The sequence below is a fragment of the Excalfactoria chinensis genome, chromosome 1, assembly GCF_039878825.1.
Source record: "Excalfactoria chinensis isolate bCotChi1 chromosome 1, bCotChi1.hap2, whole genome shotgun sequence".
In the NCBI taxonomy this organism is placed as follows: Eukaryota; Metazoa; Chordata; class Aves; order Galliformes; family Phasianidae; genus Excalfactoria; species Excalfactoria chinensis.
The window spans coordinates 99,219,269-99,236,678 of NC_092825.1; the positions used below are offsets into that span (position 1 = coordinate 99,219,269).

The window sequence follows — 17,410 nt, forward strand, 5'->3', positions numbered from 1 at the left end:
AGCCTGGTCAGGGCCACGGACTGACCAGAAACCTTCAGCTACCACCACCATTAGCAGGGGCAAAGCAAAGCACTGGGCTTGTTCAGCCTGGAGAAGGCTCCAGGGAGACCTAACTGTGGCCTTCCAGTACTTAACAGAGCTTATATTCGGGAGGGAGATGGACTTTCTATATGGTCTGATAACAATGGGAAAAGGAGAATGACTCTAAGCTAAAAGAGGAAAGATTTAGCTTAAATGATGGATGAAATTTTTCACTGAGAGGGCGGTGAGGTGCTGGCACAGCTGCCCATAGCTGTGGTGCCCCATCACTGGAGGCGCCCCAAGGCCAGGTTGGATGGAGCCCTGGGCAGCTGAGCTGGTGGGGGGCAGCCACCAGCAGGGGTTGGATCTTTGAGCTCCCTTCCATCCCAAACCATTCTGTGACTCTATTAACACCCGTCTCATCTGGTTCTCTACAGAGTGCGTGACTGCAACTCTTGCCACCAGCAGCCATGAAATACGAGTTGAAAGCTGAACTGTTTTCATTGCGAAGCATGGATGGCAGTGTGAATTGCCAGCAGACGATTCTCTGTAGCACAACACAACACATCCCTACTCTCACAGTCGCCTTTCAGAAAGGATGAGTGCCTTGTGTCTACACACATCAGGAGGGTTCCAGATGAATAACTGCAATTAATCCATGACTTAATCTCCTAATCATTCCTGGGCAAGCAGCATTCCTGGACGTTTGTTAACAAGACATCTATTCTCATGCCCTCCTCCTCATGAAAATTTAAGCAAGAAAAATAAACTGAAAAATTCTCGGGTAGCATCAATTACCTTATTTAAAGGTACGAGGAAGAAGGACTCACTGCCAAGGCCCCATCCACCAAAGCTATTTAACACTGTGGGCTCAGCTTGCTGGTGCAAACCCCAGCCTACCCCAGCAGACAGCAGTAAAGATGGGAATCTAGGCAGTATTCGAGACGCTTCAGCTCTATGTCTCACATAATAGGTCTGAGAAAGACCTTTAACACTGATTTCTTTCTTAGTTTATTAACAGGGGGGAGAATATTCCAGCGTGACAAGCCCTGAAGCAAAAATTACAAACCTATAATTTGAGCTCGGTAGCAATTGGTATAATTCGCATCCTAGCCACAGTGAGAGGTCCCCAACTTTATCAACAATTATTACTCACTAGACACACAAAACAGCTTTGTTCCAAACTGGAAGCCACAACTGCAAGCAACAGTAATTGCTACCAAAGGCAAAATACATAAAGAACGGTCTTACCGTAGCAAGTGCTCTCCAAAGGGAAATATGAGAATGGATGCAACAGTCCTACCATCTTCACTGGCATCTTTAAAAGCAAGCAAACAAGAACAGACAACAAGAATGCACACCCCAAGTGAGGAGCTAATATAGAAAGGGCGTCCCAAAGAGGCAGTTCTTAACTATTCTGGGCTTCATGCACGCTTAATGAAACGTTCTGTTCATTAGTTATTGAACTCCCATTGGCAGTATGAGGGAAGGCTACACACAGAAAAGATGAAATGCAATCAGTTTATCTCGAGATTGCATACGTTCCCACGCCAACCCTCAGCAGGTTCTTCCCAGCTGATATTAAGCAGCAGAACCATTCATACTAAATGCTCCCCTTTTTGACAGAACTACATATCTAAGCAAGCCTCAAAGAAAAAAGAAAAGAAGGGTATTTGTACAAAGCAACTCACTTGTCCTGTCTTTTTATACTCATTTAGCACTGCACTTAATTATTTTGGCAGGTAACTGTGTCAGCTCAGGTTTCCTCAGTCACTACCCTTTGCAAAATGAGAGCATGAAGCAATCACGTCTTTACAACTGCACGGCCTAAAGCAACAGAACAAACTAAGTTTTCTGAATCACGAGGCGAAATCCCGATCCCACTGACTTCATTAACTAGCAGTCCTGCCATTAAATTAATCCGACTCGTATGACTTTCCCAGGAGACAACAACAGCCAAGTGTGGAAACGTATTTTGCTAGCAACAAGTCTGCTAGGATTTAGGTGCAGTTTTCCATTAATGCAACACGTACACTTAGCACACGTACATGTGCAATTTGAACGCTCACCATGCAGGGAGCATAGAGTAAACAGAAGCTCATTTTGCCATCCTCTGCCGTAGGAGCGCAACAGGTTTTCTCACCATCACACACCAAAGAAATGTTTTCCTTCCCACAGCCCATACATCGCACTTCAGCATCCCCCCTCTCCCAGCAACAGCCTCACCTCAAAATACTTCTCTAGCAGTTCACTTTTCTGTATGGTTTTGTGCTTTATTTTTTGCCCCTCTCGCTTATCTTGCCTAATAGTTCAGGGAATCCGAGTCACTATGGGAAGATGCTTAACCTGTTTTTGCTCTCTGTCACACAGCCTGGTCACTGACAGCGCTCCACATTGCTGCACAGCAGATCCCAAATCCTTCCCATCAGAAGCCAGCTCCCACCTCCCCCTTTAACAGTACTATGGCAAAGGTATGTAACACAAAGGGAAAAATAAATTAGAGCCAGTCATACCAGTGGTTTGAGGCTTTGGGGCTTTTTTTTTTGAGGGGAGGCTGATTTTGTTTGTTAGTGGATACCGGTTCTAAAACTGGCTCTGAAATTGTGTCAGCCAGCTGTGCTACCCAAACACCAGGGCAGGTCCACAGTGAAGGAACAAGCAAGGCATAGAGACCTCACATGAGTTATGTAGATGTAGATAAAAACAGACAGGGCGTGAATTAAGGCTTTAAAATAACATTTTCAAAGAGCACCAACACTCTCCAGAAACTCAGTGTGCAGTATTCCAAAGGCTTTGCCATACGTTGTTGATAAGCACAAAACAAAGCCACTCGAGGAGCTAATGCAACCATCTCATGAGCTGCTGGCCTGGTGTATGGAGGGACAGCCCCGCTGCATGGGATCACTAAGGGACTGCGCCCACCCCACACTGAGGCAGCAGGTAACAGCAGGCACACAATTTGCTTTGGAAGAAGAAAGGGAACCAAGAGTGATGGATTAAGGCAAGAAGTCATTCCAAACAACAAAGATGCTGCTGCTGTAATGGATGGGCCTGACAGCCAAGCAGGACCTGCACCCCGAGCAGGAACTGCTCACATGTGCCGAAAGCCCGATGCCTGGCAGCACATCGCTCGTCAGAGGGTGGAGAGCCAGACGCAGGGTTGACATGATTGCAAATCCAGAGGGTCCAGGCGGGCTGCTGTACAAAATACTGCAAAAAGAAAGTCAAAACTCACAGCGGATCTCTTCTAACAGCATCGCACATTTTCTCCCTGTTTTTCCTCTATGTGTAAAGAGGGATGCGATAAAGAAGATCAAGGTATTCATGTTCTGGCTGACTAACACTGATAAAGCAGCACGTCATGGACAAAGCACTAGGCCACAGCTTTCTGGCATGAGGTCTTCAATCTTCAGATGTTTTCAGTGAGCGATGTTTTCCAGCTGCGGTTCAGCTTTAGCCTAGAGATATGCAGTTGCTCTACAAAGGTAGTTCCTAAGAGTACTTCTACAACAAAGGGAGAGGAAGCTCCAGCCATCCCACAGTGCTAGCGTCAGCCAGGCTGAGATGAAACAGCAGAGCACAGACTGATGGGGGTGCGGGATGAGACAGGGTCCAGCATTGGGGAAAAAGCCTCCTTTCCTTCGGCAGCTGGGTTGCAGCTCTCCCAGGCAGGCCATGGAGCACGTGTTGCTTTACCTGGGGAGAGCAAAAGAGCAGCTCCTTTTTGAAAACATGTTCTGAAATGAAAAGAGCCTTTTCCCAGAAAGCAGGAAACGCTGCTGCAGCCCCTCTGCCCTCCACATCGATAGGGGGCAAATCTGCCCCCACCAATGAAAGGGGAATGGGGCAGCCATCGGGGCATACCCCAAACCCTCCCTGCCATCATTCTGCGAAGGGAAAGACAGCCTTGCCCTTCAGAAATGCACACCCTTTATCCGTGCAAAGCAGCCATCAATAAGCCCCTGACTGCCTCATGAGACGTGGCTTACAGGGAGGCGGAAGTACACTGCCAGCATCCATGACGCGATAGCAATCATGTTACAGTGATGCTTGATGCTTCCGTGATGAAGCTATTTTCAGGTGCTTTGCATCTTCTTCAGAAAAGTCAGTCTCTGAATAAGGAAAAAAAGAAAACAGAGAGATTCGTGACTGTTCTGAGCTCAGATGCATGCGTGTGATCAGTTCAGGTGTTTAAATGATTTATCCACGAGGGAAAAAAAAAGCTGTTTCTAATCTTAGGAACAAAGCACGTGAAAGGGAAAAAATGATTCAACATGAAGACATGCTGAATAATGCGAAGCCATACAGTTCTCTGATGCAGAAGGCAACTGTGGCCAAATGTTTCTCAAGCCATCTTTTAAACACAACATGTTCCAAATATGCATATTGCTGCAGCGTGGACTGCAAAACTCAAAATACAGAAGATTGCTGTTATGTTTCCCAACCTTAAGGCTAAACAGTTGTTTTCAGAAAAGCTTACTAGGCTTACATGAGAGCGTGCGACATCCCACACGCTGGAACAGGCCATCATCTCTCCTCATCATTTATCTGCAGACGTAACCCCTTGCCTTTCTTCTTCCATCTTGCCTTTCTCCTCCTCTGTGCCACTTTTTGCAGCCAAAGAATCAGATCATAGAATGGTTTGGGTTGGAAGGGACCTCAGAGCCCACCCACCCCAACCCCTGCCATGGGCAGGGCTGCTCCCCACCAGCTCAGGCTGCCCAGGGCTCCATCCAACCTGGCCTTGAGCTCCTCCAGGGATGGGGCACCACAGCTTCTATGGGCAGCTGTGCCAGCGCCTCACCGCCCTCTGAGGAGAGAATTCGCCCCTAACATCTAACCAGGTCAGCCCTCAGGCACACAGTCTCATCCCTCCAGTGCCTGCATCTCTCAGACAAGAAGTTCTTAACACAAGCCTGCTGTAATGTTAATGGATTGGGGATTTTGTGCCAGCTTGCAGATGCCCAGTTGCTTTGAAGACTTGGCTTTAGCCACCAAAATTAATGGAGAAGGTCAACAAAAAGGTGTGTTTATATTGTGCACTGGAGAAAAATAAAACTACATGCACTGTTGCCAAGATAGATGCTCCTTCACAATGCAGAAGCCCAGCACCTTTATTAAGCAAGGCTTAGCCAATTAAGCTGATAGCATGGCATGCACTGGTAGCTTCCGAGCGTGCAAGCAAATTGGAGTGTTTACTCCAGCAACAACTCTAGCTCTTCTCCTGCTGTGTTGTCAGCACTCTGCTTTCCCACGCAGCACTGCTTGCCACGGAGGTAGGATATAACTACAGAGGACAGCCTGCTCCTCTGCACGCCATCCAAAATCCTTCCCTGTGCAATATCACAAAGGCTGGGCTGACTACAGAGAAAACAAACTCCCCACCTTTGTAAGAAGTTCCAGGTATTTCAATTTACTTGGAGCACTCAGCAGCTGCCGTTCCAATCATTTTGTTTCTATACTCTGGGCAGCGCACCAAAGACCACAAAGGTTCGGGCTTAAGTTTCATTTAAAAACCATCTCGCAAGAGAAGAATCGTTCCTCCATTTTATTAAGCAAAAGCCATAGGCTGCTGACAACGCTATTACAGGCGGCAGCATCAATGGAACATTCATCTATATGTTTATATACATAAAGTAAATAAAGAAAAACATTAGGCTGGAAGGTTACTAACAGTAATAGAAAGGGAGACCCTGGAGACCTTCTGGTTGCAATTCCTTTTTGAGCAAGCCAACACTTAAAGCCTCCCGTCTCAGATTCCCAGGCAACCTGCAAACCATTTTACGGCATCACTGCACAAACCAATCCCCACTATCCAGTAGAGCAATTTCTAAGGGAACAACATTCCCATTACTTAGAAAATTCTTCACAGAGCAAGGAGAAAACCCACAGTGCAGATGCATCAACTTCTTCTGAAAGTAACGCCGGGCTCAAATTGAGTTATAATGGGAAAGTGACCTGTTTTGACGCTGAAGGTCTTTGGCATTACTGCTCAGAGCAAAACCATCTGTGAAACTGCAAGAGAGACCCAGTTTCACATGAAGCAGCAGCCAAAGAGATAATAAATATATTAAACAGCCTCCGGCACCGCAGTCTGCCCAACTGCTCCCAGACACGGGGGGATCCCAGGCCCCCGGCACTCGCAGGAGCAGTTCTCCAGCCATAACAACCCTTCATTTCATGTTTGCTTTCAGCCTACATCAGCCCTTTTACTCCTTGCCCAACCGCACTTTTGTCATTAGCTCCGGTTGTAGATACAGATGAGATAGTACTTCCATTCCACCTTTTTTGTTTCCCCCTTAACTAAAGTGCCTTACGCTGTAACTCTAAGGGTAATTACTACTTCAGGGGCTGAGATCTCCCATTCTCACCGCAGAAGTACACATCTGAGGAAGATCTGCTTGGTCATTTAAGGTTTTTACATGTATTCTCAGATAAGCCCAGCTGCGTTTCTGACAGTAGCTTACAAATACAGAATTTAAGAAGGGAGAATTTAATACGACGCTTCATGTTTTAGACAACAGCCTTCCACGATGTAAACCTTCGGTTGCTCTGGAAACTGTAACTTGGACACAACCACGTCTATACATCAACCCCCTGGCTATAAACGAAAACACGTCAGCAACACCACGACGCTCGGGTGACAAAGACTTAAGAGCAAGCATTACATCCTAATGGTCACCACGGACCTACCATCCGGACCGTGACCCATCAGATGAAGGAGATGGGAATGCCAGGGGCTCAAAAGGGGGGGAAATAAATAAATAAATAAGGAAAATATTGCATACGTAGACAACGGCCTGAGTGCCGGTTGCTGTGGAAACCATAACTTTGAATTCTGTGGCTAAAATCTCTTGCGTTTCTATTTATACCACACCGCTCACTACAGCTTGAGAACTTTGTACGAGGCGCACACAGCACCGGTGTCTAACAGGTTCTGTTGGTACCCCGGTGGGGACTGTACTGCACCAACGCTCCCATCCAACTATACATCACAAGGTCTTCCCAACGTTCCCAGCCATGGAATGACCACACAACCCCCTCCATTGAGGTCCACACTCTCCCAAGCAAGGCCAGGTCCATCGCCAGGGAGATGCTGAGTTGGACTCGCACAAACCTGGCCAAAAGGGCCATTAAGAACAGCAGCACGTCTTGTTTCTTTTAAGGCAAATGGCAGGCAGCCTTGCTTCGGTTTATGAAGGGACAGCACTCAAAGCCAATTACCCTGAAAGGCAACGAGTACTGTGTTTGTTTAGAGGCTCCAAAATATGACCGGGTCATTAAAGCAAGAACACGGTGACAAAGAGGTTACCAATTAAGTGCTCATTGGGGAGAACCCCCTCTTTAAACGTTTCCTTTCCGCATCACGCCGTACCAAGAGCACGGGACACCGAGTGGGACGGAGCTTTCCGTGTCCCTCTTGAGCCGCGTGTTACCCGTTGCAGCAGGCATCGCAGCGTGCCACGGCCGCCCCAGCACACGCGCAAAGCCAACAACGGGCACCGTGGCTGAGGTCCCTTCCATCCCGAAGCCGTACAGCGGCTCTTCCCGCAGCCCGCGCACGGAGCGGCCCCAGCCGAAGAGCTCGAGGTCTAAGAGGAGAGCCGATGCGAAAGCTGAACGAAAGCCGCGGCGCTCCCCAAGGTCACCCGCACCCCCCGGGACCGTCCCGCGGGGCTCAGCGTGACCCGCGGTGCCCGACGGGGGCTGCCGGGGAGAAGGTGCCCCGCACGCCCTTGTCCCGTCATTTATCCCGCCGCGCGGAGACGTCGCTGAAACTGACAGAAGCCGTTTGACGGCGCGGGGAGAGGAGGAGATGCTCTGACCGCGGATGGGGCGCCCGATGAGCCACCATCACCTCACGCCTGGCGGCTGCTCCTCATTCATACCCACGCGCACCCGAGCGCGGTGCGGCACGGCCGCCCGCTCTCCGCCGACTCCCCCCCAAACGCGGCCCCGCGTCTCCCGCTCCCGTTCACCCCGACACATCCCGCACCGCTCCGTGCGTCCGTTAGCGCCGCGCACGCGGGCAGCCCGGCGGCGGGGCGACACCTGGGAGCCGCGATACTCGAGGACGGCACAACCGGGACGAACCGAGAACAAAAGCGGGGCCTCGACCGGGCGCCCACCCGCTCGCCCACCGCTGATGGTGCGGAAGCGCGGCCCGCCCGGGCCCCCCAGCGCTGTAGGCGGCGGGGGGCTCTCAGCCGCCAGGCCGAGAGCGCGGCGCGGCGCCGTGCCCCGGGGCGAGGGCGCAACCCGCCCGCACTCACCTGCCCGGACTCGGCACCGCCGCTGCCGCCGCCCGCCCCGGGAGCCGCTGCCCGCCGCCGCCGGGCGCCCTCCGCTCAGAGCGCGCCGCCACCAATAGGCGCCGCTGCCATATTGTTACTGCCAGCGCTGCGAGGGGCGGCGCCAGCGGGCGCCTTGGAGACCGGCGGCCATTGGTCCTTCGGCCGGTCAATCCGAGCCGAACGAGCCAATGGGAGGCGGCGGCGGCGAGCAGCGGGGCGTTCGGAGTTGGAATGTTGTGTGACAATGGCCCACGCGGCGCCCAGGTGGGAGGGGAGGGGCCGCTTCCCCGGGGGGCGGGCGGCAACCGCGAGGCCACGCGCCGCCCGCCCGCCCGCCACAAAAGCGGCTCCGCGCTCCCGGCCCGGCCCACGGCTCCAGCCCCGGCCCATGAGGCGCGCGGCGGGGCCTCACCAACCCCAGGAGGATTTTGGGGGGGGGACGCTGGAACAGGCGTTGGTTGCCCAGCGAGGTTGTGGGTGCCACCCCACGCGGCAAACAAAGCAGTTCAGAGAGGGCTGCCTCAAAATGAGCCAGAGGGAGAGAATAAAGAGGGAAGTGGAGGCGTTTTCAGGAGGGCTGAGCCTGGCAGAGTGGCAGAAGAACTCTGTTACTTCACGGAGCACAGGTGGCGCAGTTGGGATTGTAACTCAGGAAAGTGAGCAAACCTAATTTCAGTATCAGGTAGGTCGTGCAGGGATCTGCCTCCAACTTCAAGGCTGGAGATGTCACACCTTCTGTGACACCTCGCACACCATGAGCTCCAACCCTTGTCTCTGTGTCCTACTGGGCACATGACAGTAAACCAATCAGGTCTGCCAGAGCAATGCTGTCATGTCATAGATTCATAGAATCACAGAATGGCCTGGGTTGCAAAGGACCACCATCCAGTTTCAACCCCCCTGCACTGTGCAGAGTTGCCAACCAGCAGATCAGGCTGCCCAGAGCTGCATCCAGCCTGGCCTTGAATGCCTCCAGGGATGGGGCATCCACAGCCTCCTTTGGGCAGCCTGTCACACCATTGCAGATACCAGCGTGGTCCTGCTTCAGTGCTGCTGAGTCTTCCAGCAGCTGCCCAGGAGGCTGGCACAAGGCGGGCTGGAGGGATTGGCTTGTTGGAGATGTTTGCCATCAGACACAGCACAGACAGCTTCAGGCGTCTAAGGGAGGCAGGGGCTGCTCCCACTGGACCAGCTCCTGGACCCCACACACTGCTCTGCTCTGCCGACACTGGCACCGTGCGGGATACGGGCCAGAGGCTGAAATCCCCTTGGCAAGGCGGGTGTGGGCAGACAGCTGCATCTCCGCAGACCTGGCTGTGTGGCTGGGACTCGTGTTAGCTAATGGAGGCATATTTTTAAGTAATCCCACTTCATTAGCAACTTTTCCATGGCCTCGGTCTGTAGTGAGTGAAACCCATTAGTCATCTGACAGCTCTAGTTATTCTGCATGTCAAGTCCTATCTCTTCATTTATATATCCAGACTGTTATGGCAAGCTGGTGTGCTATGTGTACCCCTCCACCTACTCCCTGCTAATTTAAAGGTTGTTATTTTTGGCTCGCAGTAATTGTGTGCACAAAAAGTTCGCTTTCCTCCTGAAAAATTTAAAAGGATTCAGAATGAGGGACGGAAAAGAAAACTCTCCTTGCTATAAGCCATTTGTCCAACACGGGGAAACTTTGTTTTCAGATAATTCAACACAAATAAGGGATCCTCTTATGAAGATTCTGTCTGGCTTTATGAATGGCTGAGCTGCAAAATTGTCATTGCTATTGGCACAAATGATACACGGGGCACCCAGGAGTAGCTCACGCAGAAAAGGAAGGAAAAAAGAAAGCAAACACAACCTTGCAGTTCATACCTTTAGGATTATGTAAAAGCTGAGGTGCGCTTGATGAATTACTGCCCACCTTAGCCTCTCTTTGAATAATGCTATTATCTGTGCTCACCTCCAGTTGCAAGGGAAGCGATCTGTAACATCAGAGTACTTTGGCTAATGGCAGAGCCGAAGTTTTCCCTGGGGTATGATTGCTTATGCCGTAAGTAAATGTATTGGGAAGGTAATAGCTCTGGTTTCCAATCCGGGATTTGTTGTCATTTGATGGTATTAAAGGGTTTCTTTCAATGTCATTGCTAATTTCTGGATAAAGGATGCATTACTGAAAAGCTTATATGAGGGGGGGGGGGGGGTAATAAAAAAGGACCATCACTGAAAATAGTTCTTTCTCATTGGATTAGCTTAACCCACACGTGTAAACCTAAGCAAAATCTGTGGCATTACATTAGTGCTAGAGAACTGGCCTCGGCCCTGATTTAGGTCACAGGCAGTCATCTACTGTCCTTAGATAAATCCTAGAGGGGACATTTGCCCTTGTGGCCATCCAAAACCAGCAGGGTTTGGTCCCAGCCCTTCATGGCTGGCTTTTGCTCGATGAAAGACATCACGGGGACATCATGAAAGCAGACAGCAGGGAGGTCAAGAAAACAGAAAGAAGCCAAGAAACACTTGAAGTGCCATTGCAATTGATGAAAGCATTGCCTAATCCCACAGATCTGGTATTTGTAGGAAAAGGACGTTTGGTTCGGTATTGGGAAGTTGTCAAACGTTTTCACTAGATCAGCCAACACTATTAAGAAACAGCAGCTTTCAGTCCCCCATGCCATTTCTCCTAAGGCAGGGGTGCACGGAGAGGAGCATTCTGCTGTGTGTGTGGGGGGGTGCTGCATCCCCTCTGCACTGGTGGCTGCGGATCTTCAGCTGCATGGAAGGAATCACCTTTTTGGCAGTACCTCGGCAAGAGCTCAGCTCAGTAATTCCAGAGAGGCACTAGCAGTGATGATGTCTAAGAAATACCTGTATGATTAATAAGAATGGGTTTTCAAGCCATTTTATCTCCATAATGCCATTAGTCAGCCTGCAGGTATGTGTGTTCGTACAAACGCAGCCTTCGGATCTTCTGATAGCTTGCTCAGGAGCATCATCTGGTGGTGGCGGCAGGGAAACGTTATCACTCTGGCAGCTCTCATTTCATCGAATCACAGAAGGGTTTGGGCTGCAAAGGGCCTCAAAACCCACCCAGCCCCAACCCCTGCCGTGAGCAGGGCTGCTTCTGACCAGCTCAGGCTGCCCAGGGCCCCATCCAACCTGGCCTTGAGCGCCTCCAGGGATGGGGCACCACAGCTTCTATGGGCAGCACCTCACCACTCTGAGTGCAATGTTTCTTCCTAACATAATCTAATCATTTCCCCATAGCTTTTTCTTGCTGAGGCTGAACATCTCCCTCTGCCTTTCTTCAGGAGTGGTGCTCCAGCCCCCTGCTCATCCTCCTCTAGACCCTCTCCAGCAGCTCCACATCTTTCTTGTGCTGTCCAGCTTTTCAAAGCCCCAGGTCCTCCACAGGGCTGCTCTCAATGAGTTTTTCTCCCAGTCTGTACACATACCTGTGGTTGTCATGAGCCAAAGTGCAACACCTTGCACTCAGCCTTGTTGGAACTCATTAGATTCATGTGTTTCCACTCCTCAAGCCTGTCCAGGTATCTCTGGATGGCATCTCTTCCTACTGTTGTATCAACAACGCCACTCAGCTTGGTGTCATCAGCAAACTTGATGAGGTTACGCTTGATCCCACTGCCTGTGTCATTGATAAAGATGTTAGAGGGTACTTATCTCAAGTCAGACCCCTGGGGGGCAACGCCTGTGACAGGCCTCCCCCTGGATGTAAACCCAGCACTAGCTGAGCTGGGTGAATACCCAACAAGAAGCACCACGCAGGGTTATGATGACACCTATCAGCGCCTTGGTTGGACAACAATCCCTTAGGCACAAAGGACACAGCTTTGCTCTCTCCTTGCAGCCTGAGGAGGCAGGGAATGAACTCTCCAGCCCACGTGCTTCAGCAGCATTGCTTGTTGCACTTTTTCTTCCCAGTTACTGAGGTTGGCTCCAACCTCCAAGCCATGGAAACAAGCATGCTCCCAGAGCTACTTATGGACATAGTTTTGTAGTCCATTGGACCTGCTGGCCAGCCCACTCCCTGGAAGGCCTACATGGGGAAACACACCCATTCCCTGTAGAATAACAGGGGGAAGGGGCAGACAGCCCTGCTGTTTGTAGACAAACCTTACCCAGCCTTCAAGACTGGCCTCCTGTCCCCAGTATTGTCAAATCAATTTGCTTTTCTCAAGCACATTTACAGCAAAAGCATGTTTATGGAGAATTACTCACACTTCACCCCACAGTGTGTCAGGACCTCAAGATTCAGAGAAGCACACAGCTGCTTATGAAAGGATGGGGAGTGAATACCTCCAGCCCTGCCTGTCTTAGCCATTAGCCTGGGGCTTTTCTTCCTCAAAGATTTAAGGTTTTTCTGATACCTGCTCTTCACAGAAAGGCAATTTTCCTGCAGACTATTTGAAATATTAATGCCAAAGAGAAACAAGCTTTTACTTAACAGTTGGTTAGAGTAGTGGTGCCCATGCCATGCTTGCCATGGGGAAGAAAGGAGTGGCAAGCATTCCCAGCGTTCTGCTCCTCTGGAGTTGACAGTATGGAGGGCAAAAGCTGCAGTCAGAGTTGCTACGGACCATCTTCTCCCATGTGCATGTAGATGTGGAGTAGGGAAGAAATGGAGGCAGGGGGCAGGATGGTGGCTCCAAGTGCTTTGCATCTGTTTATATTTAAGCCATACTTAGCATCACTGTTTCTGTAGGTAGTCACTGATGAGGTCACTACCTCTCCTCCAAATAAACAAGAGACACTGCAAACCTATGCCGTTTTTACTCCTGCTAACCATGGTGCCGCAGGCATTGCAGGTTTGAGAAACCCACTGGGTTTTTTTATGGCACTTCACAAAATCAACCAAGAACTTGGGTTTACCTTCTGCAGTTTAAAATACAGCTTAACAAATGGTTTGGCAGTTCAGCTACTGCATGTGACGAACAGTTGACATTTACACCTCCAGGCTCTTTGGAAGGACACGGTCCTGAAAGGGGTTTGAGGCATGGTTAAGATACGCTGAAAGGTGAAGGATGAGGCAACAGAAGAGACAACTTCTTGCATTTGCATGCCACAGAAATTATGAGGATCTTAGCCACTGTGGGAAAGCGCAGGGTTGGATCCCTATTGCAAACTGCTCTGAATAAGTGCTGGCAGGGGGAGAAAAGAGATCAGGGTTTATGGGGCCGTGGAAGAAGACTGCTGCTCTGAACATGACAAGGCCTTGGCCTGTACCAGAGGCAGGAGAGCCTGCCACAGTCAAAGCCTGGGTGGCTCCAGCCCCAAAAGGGAGGAAGATCTCACAGTCTTCACTGTCACCTCAGGCTGTGCTTATTGCTGCTGGATGGAAAAAGAACTAATTCCTAGCTTAGCTGCTGAACAGCACTTCTAGGCACAACTCCTGTGCCCGGCTATGGGTAGCCTGCTCTGACAGCAGGCGTACCACGCAGGCAATGACCTAATAACTACTTAGTGAAGATAGTCAGGAATCCAAAGCTTGAACTTACTCCCTACTCTCCCTTCACACCTACTATCTTCTCAAGGAAGCCAGGGAGGAAGTGCTATCCTGCAAAGACTCTCACAAGCCGACATAGTGTTGTAAAACTCAGAAGATAAAGCAGAAAAAGCAGATGGCAGGCGGAACTCTTTTGTTTGGTTTTTTGTTCTTACTGCTTGACAGAGGTAGCAACGTTTTCTGGACAGAAGCATACGCTGCCCTTGAGCAGTGTGGGGCCATGCTGGTTTGCTTCAGCGGACGTGTGTCCTCCAGGATGACATTAAAATGGGGCATCTTGACTTCGCAGAATTCTGGCTTTTTTGAGTTTTCCCTTTGGACCCTGGCCTCTGAGATGCTTCATTGTAAGGCAATTTCCCAGGGCAATCTTGGGCAGCTCAGCAGAAGAGAACTGTCTGAGTTGCGAGCGTATCCATCCATTCTGCCCTTGTCTGCTGTGATGGATGTTAAGTCCCACTTCAGAGGGGAGCAGCGGGTGTTAGGTGTTGCTGAATGATTGTGCCTATTGATTTGTGTTTATTGGTCCCATTATTTCTATTACACAATTGCTTCAGCAGTCGTCCATAACTCAACTCTGCCTGGCTGATGTGAGTAATAAGCCACTCTGCCCTCCAATTCCAGCAAATGGTTTGTCCGTGATGGGCATTTATTTTCCGCCTACTTGGACAACATACAATTGGGGTGCTGGAGGTGGAAGGCACAAAGTGGCTCTTTGCCAAGCATACTGCATCTGGCCAAGCCATTAGCACTGCTCTTGAAGTATCTGGCAGAGCAGGGGGAAGCTAAAAGCTTGGATGCTCCTTCTGGGATCCGGCCACTGCAGTGTTAGTTAGGCACTGGTGCCACCTCTGCACCTCCTCATGACTAAATCCCGTTATGGGATTAACTTGACTGTGCTGTCAGCATCTTCCTTTCATTTTGGAAGGATGGTGAATTGTTTAGCAGCCTGTATAATAGGGAAATGCTGCTGGAGGAGCCAGGTGTTGTCTGAACTGAAATTGCTACTTCATGCATGCAGGGGGATTCTGCTTCTTGGAACTGCCACAGTCCCCACATCTCTAAAGGGCCAGAGATCACATCCTGACATCTTTAGTGAAGATGCTGACAGAGACATTATGCGTCTCTGTGCCATTCAGTTTAAAATCCTTTTTTCCCCAAGCAGACTATGTGAACATGGCAGGTTGCTTCCATGTTCTCTAATGGAGGTTTTCTTCCCCACAGGCAAGTCTTACACCCCTTGTTTTATTACAGTCTGATACAAGATGCCACACAAAGATCCCTGTATTCCCACAGGAATGAGAGCAATCCTCTGTACTAACTTGAAGGCTTTCTGATCTCTTTACAAATACCTTGTTTTCAGCATATCCTCTCATTCAGAAAACTATCCTCTCTAGACATTGTGAGATAAGAAAGGAGACTTTTTTTCACAGTTTCTATTGTCATGTAGCCAAAGATTCATAAGGATTTCCAAATCACAAACCTACTTAGAAAAGGGAGAATTAATTTTTGTCCAAGGGATGAACCAAAATCATTTGTACCATTTGCTTCCTCAGATCCCTCATACACATACCTTCGAGTTATCAAGCATATAAAACAGGCAATATGAGGTCTTAACCAAATCCCACTTTTCCAGATGATCAGAGGTTGGAACCCATATAAGACAGGATTAAGCAGCAAGCATGTCAGTTAGGTAAAGGGATGAGAGCAACGGGGACTCTACCACAACAGTTCTTGTTTAATAGAGCAAGGAACACCTTCACAAAATGTTCCTTTTAGGTCCTTTTTTTTTCATTGACATTCAACAGGGAATTAAGCATAACACGTAAAACTTCGCCTGGCGTTCAAGTGTCTCCTAATCCTTAGGTCTGAGTGCCTGGCAGGTGGATGCAGGGATCGCCTCCAAAGACTTGTGGCCGTTTTAGTAAAGCTGGTGAGCTGGTTTATAAGGCACAGCCGACATTTCTTCTCCTGCCTCTGGGCTTTCTAAAGAAGGATGAAGATGGTAAAACGTCCACAAGAGGGCACAGGGAGTCACGTGTCTATAGAAACTAACCAATGTCCCTGTTCTGTACGCTTCTTGGTCTTGAAAATTACACATTTTTGGCTAGTTTAGCTAAAAAAGGAAGACATATTTTCAAGTATTTTAGTGATGGTAATTGTGAAAGGCACAATCTGTCACAGGAAACCTGTACCAATGATGCCATCCAGTGGCCAGCACACTTGTCATTGCTAATAAGCTCTGAAGTCACCAGAACAGATACCAGCTCCCACCTCCAACCCATGCACGGCTTTATAATCATTCACACTGCATTTTTTCCTCTTGATCCTATCAGCACCAATGTTTGTCCTGAAAACATCCCACAAGGATGGAAAAATTCATAGTCCGTGGGTCTGAAGCTGTGTCTGGCTGCAATGCACCTGCCTACACTGAGCAGCTCATTCCATATGATAAGCAAAGACTGCTGCTGCCCCACAGACTACGTGGCACGGCATCGCGTGGCATTACTCCTTAGCCAGGTTATAGTCAGAGTGATCCAGGCTTCAGATTTTCTGGCTCAGAAATCCCAGCTGTTAAATATGTGCACGTTAGCCCAGACCTTACTGACAGGTCAGGATTAGGCACTAACTACACGTGTAGTTAGGAACGGGTGCTAATCTCCAGCAGCTGGCTGCAGCAGCCTCTTCTTTCTCTGCAGCTGCAGGCACACCGGCGTATCTGTGTGTTTCACAGCCACGTGATGCAGTGGGCCGCATGCCAGGAGGCTTAAATCACTCCAGCTCAGGAAGCATACAGGGATCGTCCTGCCAGGCCCACGTGCCCACTGCAAGTCCTCAATGCCAGCGAGCTGTGGTGTGTGCTGACAGCGCTGGATGCAGTTCAACACAGGCACGGGTTTCAGCGGATGCTGTAGGCTGTTCCAGAACAGCTACGAGGCTTGGCCCCGGGACAGAGCCACGGGCTGGCTTTTCAAAGTCTCAAACAGCTTATAAATGAACAGAAGGGGACTTTTTCTGTCCACCAAAACCAACAGTCTTAATGCCTGAGTCCCAGCCAGGAACTTGTATATCTGCTCTGACCACATTTTGTGAAAGCATTCTGGATCGTAGAAACCCAGAGAGCTGACGCTGCCCCTGCACAAGTGCTGGGTGCAAAGTCTGTGGGCCTCGTCCTGTGGTGCACTTTGTGCTTTTGGCAAGCAGGAGATGTTTACTGATCTGTGGAAAAAAAGATCCTGATGGATGCAAAGGTGATCACATAAATATTCATTATGCAGCACTATAGCAACTGCATTACCTGGCTAATGGGTTTTGCAGCCGTGTTCCCACTTATTAATTATTTGTTATTAAAATAGCACCCGGGAGTCTCTTTTCACTGACTGCCACATGAACCCATGCTCGCTGAGTTGTGTGTCTGATCTGTAAAGGAACTCAGTCACTCCCTGATCACCTTGTGTCTTGTGGGAGAATAAATCATGCCTTTACAGCTCTTAATCAAACACATCTTTGTTATCTTGGAGACCTGCCTAGATGTATTCCAACACGTTTGGCAAGTTTGATTTCCCACTGCAGAAAGTCATAGTTTACC

At 49.6% G+C, this 17,410-nt stretch overlaps 1 protein-coding gene across 1 annotated transcript in view; it reads right to left on the reverse strand.

The window, feature by feature from the left end:
- The window catches only part of TIAM1 (TIAM Rac1 associated GEF 1), a 170,019-nt gene extending 161,617 nt beyond the window's left edge, over nt 1-8,402 (reverse strand). Inside the window, exon 1 of the mRNA XM_072327268.1 lies at nt 8,295-8,402. The gene's annotated coding sequence lies outside the window, so the exon portion shown is untranslated. The remainder of the gene's footprint in view (nt 1-8,294) is intronic.
- Between the last annotated feature and the right edge of the window lie 9,008 nt (nt 8,403-17,410).